The following is a 9273-nucleotide window of genomic DNA, read 5'->3' as shown; positions in this document are numbered from 1 at the left end:
ACTGTGTTTGGCCATAACTTTGCTTTTTACTGGAGTTATGTTGCTGTTTTTAACTTTTCCTTTTAACTAAGTTTGACCAATACTTACATTTCAACAAAACAACCATGACAACAAGAAAAGGGCAAATTTTGTTGGAATGAATAGATTATTTCATCTGTTCAGAGAGGCACATTAGAAATAAAAAGTCTTTCACAATTCAAAGAGGGATGCCTTGGATTTCATTGAGCTTTAATAGTCTGTTAAGGTGTAAGTCTATGCTTATCCACCCCTAAGTGTACACCATGGTATATGCCTAATGCACCTACTACATCACAGATGGAGCTAGATTCTGGGCTGAACAGCAGACATGCCGTCACAGAGCCAGCTGCACTAGCTGAGTATCTAACTATTAAAGTGATGCGTTATGATGGTATTTTCTCTTTTTCCAGAGTACCTTGCAAGAGAACATATCAACAATAAGAACAATTACCATGGCTTTGTTTTTGTTTTAACTCAGATTTGGGTAAACTCATGGAATCACTCTGCATGCCAGAAAGAGCCCTGTTATATTACTTCAAATCTCAAATCCCTACTTTTTCCCCTTGCAATTGAAACACAAAGCATCCAGATAGATGCGTACTGTTTTAGTTCAGGGACAAATATGGGCATCCCTCAGAAAAATATGGATATCAAGGGTCAGTTTATTTTTTTAACCATTGCTAAAACAATGTTATACAGCAATATGGGTCCACTACTAGTCTTTTATTTATCGAGGCTATATTGTTAGTGCAAATTACATCATTTAGAAATATTACAATTATTACAAAGCACTGGTGGTTATTACTTCACAGAATTTAAAGAAATAGTCACAGCTGCTATTCAGCACATCAGTTACTCATCCCCATTCCTCCAAAATTCTCTTTCATCTTCCTACTATTCCCATTACGCTTTTGAAACCATTTTCTTCAAGTTAGCAATCATCTTTTCCTTACCAAAATCATGGTATTTTCCCTGTCTTTATTCACATTTGCTTTTGTGCCAGATTTTACACCCCTTATTACTTGCTTCTCTTTCAAATGATTTATCCGATTGGCATTTGCCACAGGCAATGCACCTGCTGCTTCTCTTTCCAGCTTAACTGACTCAGAGCAAGCACATCACAGTCCAGCTCTAGGATCTCCTTTCTGTTTGCTTGCCTGGAAGCAGCCTTCTTTCTGGAGGTTCAACTTTTTAATGAGGACTCCAAATGCATTTCTTGGGATAAAATGCCAACTGATTATTCTGTTAGTTGAAGTACAGTGTAAATGAAATAGAATTCATTTTTCCCCTGAAGTCCAGATTTTACTTCTGGCCTTCTTCATTTCTGCTAATGATATTACTCTTCTCCCAGTTGCCCAGACTGGGAGTCATTGTCTTTGATTTTTCCATTGCTTCTCCTTAAACATTTCATTTTATATCATTCTGTTAGCAAATCCCATTGATGGTTTCTTTTAAAGTGTCTTCGATCAACACTGTTGATGGACTTTTTTTTTTTTGCCATGGGTCTGACAAAAGTCACAGACTGTATAATGTTTTAGTCAAGGAAGGACAACATATTTTCACTGGTGGTCTCAATTCCTATTTCTAGTGACTAGTAGTGTGGAAACATCATAACATTTTACATCAGCAGTACCCTCTTACATCTTGTGTTTACTACACCTCTTAATAGTACCTTTTCCCTCGTGTTTGATTTAATCTCGCAATGTTTTGCTCATCATGGCCCCTAAGCTTTCAAAATCCACTACAATGTTGTGTTCACATAAGAACAAAATCTCCTAAGGACACATTTCTCTGAATGTATCCCTGTTGTTAAGTGATGCATGACTGTATTCACTAGAACTAGGTTTTCTTATATTGTAGAAAGAGTCTCTGCAGGAAGTTGTAAATTGTTTCAGATATTGTTTTACTCTAGCCCTGCACCCTAATGCCCTGTAAGAGTCAAACCAATGGTCAGAAATTTTACAAATACGATACTTAAACTAATGATACAAAATAACATTTCCACTAATGTAGAATCATAGGCTCTACAAGATAGTGACTATTCTCTGTGGAAATTCAAAAAGACCCTGATTGTCACTTATTTGAAACAGTGGAAGGAGAGCTTTCTCAGCCCATGTATAACTAGAACAGAATATACTTAACATTAATTTTACTTGATAAAAATTAAATATTAATTTCATATTTAAACAGAGAAGATGCACAATAGAAAAATGAAGTTGTTTCTTTAATGTAAAGATAAATCTATTTCAAAGAAAACTGGGTTTGTAGGTGGATACCCTTCAGTTGTTTCCTAGGTCCCTTAGGACACTTTAGTGGCTTGAGAAATAGGCATTCTCAAAGGTTCTGTATGGCTCCCACTACATGTGACAGGTGTGTGAAGAACAGAAGATCATGGGATTTGGACAGAGAGAAGTAAGTTCACATTCTACCTCACCCACTGTGATTCTAATCCAAAGCCTTATTTGTTTACATTCCTCATTCTGCAGTCACAACTTCATGGGTCTTTTTACTTCTAATCTCTCTCCACTCAGAAGCCTTCCCCCATGCTATAAGACTATTCTTTCTAAATTTTATCTTTCAGCTACACTTTCTTCCTTGGGATTTCAATGAATTCCCATTGTAGATATGATTAAATAAAAACCCCTCTCTGAGACGGTCAAGTGCTCATAATGTCATTCTGTCTTTCTTTTCATTTTTTTTATTCCTTTTCAAAACTAGCACTTCAATATCCATATTATACATCATATTCTCTCTGTCATATTTTTACACACAGTATCTTCTCTTAATAAAACATTTTCATTACTTCTAATCTGCCTAAATCCTGCAAATTCTTTTTTCATTATGTGTTGCATATATAATACTAACAAGAAACGTATTCAGAAGAAATTAAATTACCTACAATCCCCAAATCATCATAGAGCATCTACATAAATCTACTTTTTCAGTGCTAATATTATTTTTTACTAAATTATAATCATTTGTTTAAGTTCATAGTGTGGTACCTGGTACACAATAAACATCCAATGAATGGTAATTCATTTCTTTAAATTGTTCTAGTGTGTCTTCATAAAAATGTCTTCATTAACACTTGTCATAATCAATGTCCTTCTTCCTGACCACACCATACATCTCACTATATACCCCTTATATCTGACATGAGTAACATTAAGCCCTTATTGTATACCTATCTTGATTCTAATTACGTCCCATGTCTCCTTCACATATGATACCTTATGTGTCTTATATTTCCACTGCGTTTCTAAAGGTAAAAGAGAAACAGTGACTATTCATTAAGCATTTAAAAATATTGAGTTGTGAAGCAGTTGTTCTCTCACAGATTAGTAAAGAGGATAGACTGAGGAAGACATTTTGACCTGAACTCTGGTTGACAGAACTTTCATTATGATGAATTACTGCTGTCACTTACAATTCTTCATGAGGCATCAGGGAAAAGGCTACAGATATGGATCCAGCAGGCTTGTTCAAGTCTTACTTCCTTTCCTGAGACCAGTAAGTGTTTCTTGAGTTAACCTTTTCAGAATGGAAAAATTACATATGATACTCGTTGACATCAATTTCTGATATGGAAGGCATTGTAGGACTAGTACTGTGTCTTGATCGGGAAGTACAGGGTTGCCATGCCAAATCTTTTGGTTGTGTTACTGTAGTAGTTCTTTTCACTGCTATGATCACTTACCACCCTAGTATTGGAGGCACACTTGAATGTCACTAACAAAGACAAAACAATCGCTAGTGAGTCCTAGTGGTTTACATGAATGGTACAGGAATTCAGTGCCGCATTGCTCACTGTGAGTCTTAGTTTCAGTAGGATTGTGCCATAACCTGACCAGACTCCCTTTGATACTTGCAAGGCCAACTTCACATTCAATAAGCATAAGTATTTCTTGGTGTCAGATTAGTGTTAAGCTACATTTTCTCCTCCTGCTGACATCAAGTGCATTTACTACATAAACTTCTAACCAACACTACTACCCTATCAGTATGTAAAACTGGGGCAAAAATAAATTTTACACCTTGATCAAAATTTGGCATCATACCTGTTTGTGGTGTTCACAGCATAGCTGTGAAGAGTTCACAGTGCTTGCATGGGCTGCTTCATTTTGGTTGAGAATCACTGTGTGTAGAGAAAGTGACGTGCTGTTTTCTCCCTGAGAGGCCACTGGCTCACTGTTGTTTATATATCCTATTATTTTCCAAGGATGGTTGTCAACTTTGCTATTCTTCACTTTAGAAAAGAGGTACTGGTGGTCTTCCACCAAATCTATGTTAACAGTTATTTTTAGCATGAAATATTTGAGATAAATAATGACCAGTAATGACCACCTCTACATTAATAAAATAAATACAACTTTTAAATAACTATATATGCTACTGATTCACTTCTTTCCTTTTTTTTTTTTTTGAGACAGATGAAGTTTCAAGGTAAGATAGGTTTTGCAGATACTTGATCAGTTGCTCACAAATTCTTCTTTGAGGCATCAAAATCTTTGGCTAAACTTTCTCACAGAACTGAATTGATAAGTCAGCTGAAGATAAGATGGTTCTAATAAGGAGAGAGGCTAGAGGAAGACTTGGTTTCACCACACTCTCTCCCTGGCAAACACAGCAACCCCGAGTCTTGCCTTGGTGTTGGAGGTTTCTAGAGATTCACTTTAGAAACCACAAGTTTGGACCATCCATCTTGAGATATTATTAAAGATTTTGACAAAAATATAGAGAGGAACAAAAGTGATACTCTAGCAGTAGTTAAGGAGATGGAGGAAATACAATGATGACAAAATGAAGCAGTGGTCTTAAATGACTTGAATAGCATCAGTCTTATTTCCATCATCTGTCAAAAGAGAGATTGCCCTAAATCACAGTTTCTGAAACTTAACCTGATCTTAAGTTTTCACCTGCAGAGCTTGCTAAAAATAAAATAAAATAAAAAATAAAAAAAAATCTTGCCTCAGAACTAGGGTATCTATTGAAAGATTGTGTTGGAGCTCAGCAAGCAAGTATTTATGGTATTGCACAATATTCTTTGGGAGGAAATGTATACTGTACAAAAAAATACCCACTTTTGCATCTTTTCAGGTTTTGTCAATCTGGGGGTACAGAGATGCCACCTAAATTCAAACACCACATCTCATTGTTTCCCTACTTTGTGTTCCTGAAGGACTTCACCATCTCTTACACCACTTCTGCAAACATCTGGGAGCTCCCAGAGGGTTTTGGGGTTATATTCATTTAGTTTGTCACATACAATAAGGAGGTGCTTTCATGTTTGCCCCACATGCTCTGGCTTCCCTGGACATTATATGCTTGGAAAGCTGTACAAGGACACCTACCTGGGACCTAAGTAGCATTGTCTTATCTCAGAGTGCTTCTTCCACCTTTAGCCATGGTTGGTGCTCCCCAAAGATGTCAAGGAGGATGGGCTGCAAGGGGGAGAGATACCATTTTAACATTATCTCATTTCATGCTGGCATCTGTCTCCAATTCTCCTTCCTCTTTGAGCCTCAAACAAAAGTCCTCAATTAACTGCCTTTTGCAAGTGTACTCTTCTTAGGCCTGTGCATTTTGCCAGATGTGAATATTCAAAATATTCAATTTGGTCTCAAAGTGAAAGAGTCACTCTATAAGTCTCTGTAGATTGATAACTAATCTGAAAAATCGGTCCTAGAGAAAGTCAATTAATAAACTGATATACCATGTAGGAGGCATCGCGGGACTTATTCAAGGACTCTGCTCTTTACAACATTTTTATTACTGAAGCAGATTGAGGACAGAACTGTGAAGTGAATCATACTTGCAGATGGCATAGAGCTTGAGGCACAGAAAATAGAGTGGATGGCCAAATCAGAATTGAAAAGATACTAAGGGGTTAGAATGGCTGCCTGAAACTAAGAGGTAAAATTGAGCAGGAAGAAAATGTAAAGCTACATTTAGGTCCTAAAATTCACCTGGAATTTTTTCATCAATAAAATCTTGCAGGAATTCTCTGAGATAAGATAAAATCTGCTCTAGTTGAAGTGGGAATGGAGGAATTTGGGACCTCCTCTTTATTCCTCCTCACCTCTCCCAGTGGCCTCCAAGGAGAGTCTGTAAAACAGTTTGAGAACTCCTAGACTCTGGGTAGTAGAAGGAATGAGTGTGCAAACAAAGATATGGAGGACGGAGCATGGTTAAATAGAAGCATATGTGAAAACATTTGATGTGTTTTAGTTCAAGGTAGAGTCCATGTGAGCCAGTGTGATGTGGTTGTACCCTCAAATATCATTGCTTTACTCAGGCTGGGTTAACAGACTCAGAGTAGATCTGGGCACCTCTCTCTGCTGAACAGACTATTCAAGGACATTATATTTTTACACTATTGGGTCAGGTAAAAGTTATAATTTCACATCCTGCTCTTTCATAAACTTTTTTTATTATATGATAATTGTTTCCTACATTGTTATTAACAGATAATTATTATTTGTGCCAGAATGTAGATCTATAGTGATTTGTATAACCTAGATGTTCTCCCACTGTTGGAAGCTGAAGTTGTGTTGCCATATACACCTGCACAGGCTGTGCAGTGTATAAGTCCAAGGACACTATGTTTACAGTCTATAATGACATTAAAAATGCCATTCTTCTTATTTTTTCTCATTTTTCTTTTATTTTGCCTACCATTCAGACTTCTAAGACAACTTCTTTAAAAAATATTTTATTGAGGGCCTCCCCTGGTGGCGCAGCGGTTGAGCGCTGGGCTGCGAAGCTGCCCGCAGCCTCTGCAGCCCTGGTTCGATCCCCGGCCGCCAGTGAGGGTCCCACACGGTGTGACAGCCCTCTCCTGCCACTCCCGCTGCTCCCCTCAGCAATGTATTTCGTCAGTCTGCCTGTTCTGTTCCCTGCTCTGGCTCTGGTGAATTCTCTCACCCTCCCATGCTTCTGACTGTACCCAATGCTTATAAATAAATAAATCTTGAAAAAAATTTAAAAAAATTAAAAAAAATTTATTGAAATAAAACTATTTTTTATTATATAGGTTCATGTGCATTGCATCATTAATCAACATCTCATATATATTGCATATGGTCACACCAAAAGTCTTGTTCCCAGCCTTCAACCCCTTTACCCACTCACCCTTCCACCTTCCCTTCTGGTGACCACTGCTTTTTCTTATTGGCTAGAGTTTGTTTTGTCTGTTCATTAGCTTTGTTTCTTTATAATCCACACATGAAAATAACTTGGTGTTTGTATTTCTTTATGACTTATTTCACTTAGCATAATACCCTCTAGGTCAATGCATGTTGCAAATGGCAGGATTCCATAACATGTTTTTTTTTAAGGTCACACACACACTAATGGTTGGGAAATGATGTGAATAAAAAAGATATTTGCCTCTAGAATTTAAGGAGGTCTGGTAACTCCAGGGTGTATTGTTTCTCATTGGGGTGTGTGGCAAGAGTAACTGAAACAATAAAAATACTTCACACAATTACAATTCCCAGAATTCTTTCCACAATCCACAAGGAAATAACTGGTGAGTCTGGTTCTCAAAGGTTTCACGGGTATCACTTAACTCATTTCCAAACTTTTCCACAACTGTTTCCTCCTTTAAAAAACAAGTGATACAGTTGGGATGATCTCAACATCTCTTTCAATTTTAATGCTTCACAATTCCGTATTAGTTTCAAGTTAGTGAAAAACTCGTTTTCAGAGATGGAGGTAATAATACCTAGCACCTTATATGATAATTGAATCCATCCATTCTTCATCAGATTCATACAAGCTCCTTATGGAGAGTCTAAAGTAATGGTTCTCAAAGTATGGTGCTGGGGCCACTAGGGGTTCCCAAGTCACTTTCAGAGCTTCTATAAGGTCATTTTATATAATCACACTAAGATGTTATTTGCCATTTTCACTCTTATTGTGTCATGAGCATACAGAGTCTGAGAAGTTTATGGTTATGTTTCCAGATTCCATATTGCAACTAACATTTAAGAAACTGCCAATATTAAGTTTGTGTGTAGTGGTGTAGTCAAAGAGTCTATTCACCATGATGTTAAGGGCTTTTAAACTCTTCTCCTCACTTCCAATTATACATCTTCATATACTGTGCAACCAAAGCAACACATTATAACAAATTGAAAGTATAAGCAGGGGGTCAGATAAAAAAAAAAGAAAGCATAAGCAAATATGAGAATAAGTTCTCATTGCTGATCTGATAATTGCTGATCTAATTGATGACCTAATAACTTCCCAAACCCTGAAGCTCTTTGGGTTCCTCAGTAAATATTAAGAATGTAAGCATGAGAACAAGTAGTTTGACAATAGGTATTCTAAAAGGTTAACCCAACAGCAAAATTTCCTTCTCAAGTCAGTCAATTGCTGTTGAGAGTCTTGAGCTCTCCCACATTTTTTGCCCTTACTTGTCTACATGTAGGTCCTTCAGGAACTTGAAGAGTGATCATCTGTAATACCTGTAGTATCCCCTAAGTCCTTATATTTTGAGACTATGATACAATTCCCCTTCATGGACATTTTGTGCCCCAAGTTTTGTTTCAATTAAGGGTATCCTTTAAGAAATCCACATAAGAACAAAATGGTAGGATAAATGCTAGATCTCAAGGGAGTAGAAGGGGAATGTGGAGACTGGAGAAGACGGTTGGAAGCTGAGATGAGGATAGTAGGTCCAAAATTCAAGAAAAGAGATCATATCCACTACTCTTTTGTACTTCCTAAATGAGGATGTAGGAAGAGCCAGTGTCAGACTCACTGTGGTTGGAGCCTCCATAGGAAGGAAATAAAATTTTTCTCTGGATCATTTTACCTTTTGCTGTTTTATACCTGACAAAGAGCCAGGGTGTGCCCTGACTACCTTAAGCTCTGCTTTTGTGGGGCCCAATGGTGTGCTCAAATAAAGGCCAGACTTTAATACCTTTGGCACAGCTGGAAAGCTGTAAGGTAAAGGCTGAATGCCCCCTGACTGTACATTTACTTGGAAATACCTCATCGGTTGGAGTATTCTCTCCCTCTCAAAAACAAGTCTTCACTTGATATTGACAATGCAGGAATCAGAAATAGAGGGAATGAGTATACAAAGAAGTTGAACTTTTGTATTTTCATGTAACTTCTTAATGCATTTTCAGTTGGAAAGCTGGCCTCAAAAATTCTCCATGCTTCTCCCTCCTCCTTGTGATTTTCAACTTCCCAAGGCCATGTACCTGTTTTTCCTTTCAGAATTAAGATGCATACTACTTTATG

Source organism: Talpa occidentalis, unplaced genomic scaffold (assembly GCF_014898055.3).
Source record: "Talpa occidentalis isolate TD23 unplaced genomic scaffold, MPIMG_talOcc4v2.1 talOcc4.8, whole genome shotgun sequence".
In the NCBI taxonomy this organism is placed as follows: domain Eukaryota; kingdom Metazoa; phylum Chordata; class Mammalia; order Eulipotyphla; family Talpidae; genus Talpa; species Talpa occidentalis.
Note: the sequence above shows the minus strand (reverse complement) of the source record.